This window comes from Oxyura jamaicensis, chromosome 2 (genome assembly GCF_011077185.1).
Source record: "Oxyura jamaicensis isolate SHBP4307 breed ruddy duck chromosome 2, BPBGC_Ojam_1.0, whole genome shotgun sequence".
Classification (NCBI taxonomy): domain Eukaryota; kingdom Metazoa; phylum Chordata; class Aves; order Anseriformes; family Anatidae; genus Oxyura; species Oxyura jamaicensis.
This window is the reverse complement of record NC_048894.1, coordinates 116,954,439-116,955,866: the sequence shown is the minus strand read 5'-3', so window position 1 is coordinate 116,955,866 and position 1,428 is coordinate 116,954,439. Positions and strand designations below refer to the sequence as shown.

Here is a 1,428-nt window from a genome sequence, read left to right as displayed (position 1 = left end):
CCAGTTGCCTTAAATCCCTAAAAAAACCATACTTGAACAGTTGGTCAGTATAAACTTAGCGTTCCACCAGAGCATCATCCATTTTCTGACCCTATCTTTCTCATTCCTTTCCTCAAAGGAATGCAGATCAGCCAAGCTGCAAGTCCTGCCACTGCTAAACTTTTGCTTTGGTTCCTGAAACCACCAGCAGGAGCCTACTTTCCTGCTCTCTGACTCCCCAAATCCCTCATCATCCCTCCACCTCCCTCTGAAGCCAAATGTGAGAGGATGCCCGCGAGACGCCCCTCGGGGCCGGAGCTCCCCACGACCCACACTTGTGGTCACCTCGGGCTTCGCCGTGGCGCCCCGGGCTGCCCTCCCTGCCGCTCAGCCCCGTCGCCGCCCTCCCACGGCCCTTCCTCCTTTCCCAAACTCCCCTCAGCCCGCCCTGGGATCTCTCCTAAACTACAAAATTTTCCGTTTTTTTTTGGCTCTACGCAACTGCGCGTCCTCCTTCGCCCTCCTGCTGGTGCCGGTCCCCCCTCCGGGGCCATCCCCCGGACACCCCCGGTCCCTCTGACACCCCCAGCGCCCCCCGACGACGGCCGGGCCCCGTTCCCCACTCCCCATCCCTCCCCCGGCCTCGGGGCCTGGCCCGCCGCCAGCCGGCCCGGGTCGCGGAGGGAAGGAAAGCATCCCCTCGTGCCCCGGCGACTGATGACGACAACCGTGAACGCAGGCCTCCCATTGGTTCTCAGTCTCTCTAAGCGCCACCAATCACGGACCGAATCCACCACCCTCCCCCCCCCTTCCCCTGTAAAGCCGGCGCGGAGGGGGCCCGGCTCCCTTCGCCGGGCGCGTCACGTGACCTTCTGTTTACATCCTCTCAGCTGTTGGGGCCCCTCCTCCCCCGGCGGCGCCGTCTCACACCAACAAACAGCGGCGGTGGCCCCGCACCTCGGCCCTAGCGGGGGGCACGCGGCGTCCCCCGCCTGCCCCGGCACCCCCAGACACCCCCCCTACCCCCCCCGGTGGGCGATAGCCCCCGCGGTTCTTCGCGCAGATCGACCGGAGCGGCTCCGACCGTCCCCTCGCGCGGCCAGCTGCGGGCCGGGTAGGTGCCGGGGGGCGAGAAGGGGTCGGGGGGCGCAAGGGGGGGTCCTGGGGGTCGCTATGTGGGGTGAGGGGGGACACGGGAACCCCTCACCCCCCCCCAAAGGAAGCGTTGTTGCCTATTGTCCGTTGGCCCTACGCGCAGGCGCGTGTTTTGTGTTTTTTTGTTGAGAGGACAGGGGTTGGAGGGTTGGATTTTGGGGAGAAGAACGGGGATTTTTGGGGAGGGGGGAGGTGTTGTTTTTGTACAGCCTGCCCCTGCGGGGGGGGAGGTCCGGGACGGGGACCGCCTGCGTACGCCCTCGGCAGCCTGTGCCTCCTCCTTCCCCCCCCCCC

At 66.0% G+C, this 1,428-nt stretch overlaps 1 protein-coding gene across 2 annotated transcripts in view; it reads left to right on the top strand.

The window, feature by feature from the left end:
• The first annotated feature begins 1,008 nt into the window (after positions 1-1,008).
• The window catches only part of PCMTD1 (protein-L-isoaspartate (D-aspartate) O-methyltransferase domain containing 1), a 40,674-nt gene continuing 40,254 nt past the window's right edge, over positions 1,009-1,428 (top strand). Inside the window, exon 1 of one of the 2 annotated variants that reach the window (XM_035317656.1) lies at positions 1,009-1,093. The gene's annotated coding sequence lies outside the window, so the exon portion shown is untranslated. The remainder of the gene's footprint in view (positions 1,094-1,428) is intronic. The other variant, XM_035317655.1, reaches the window with a different exon arrangement.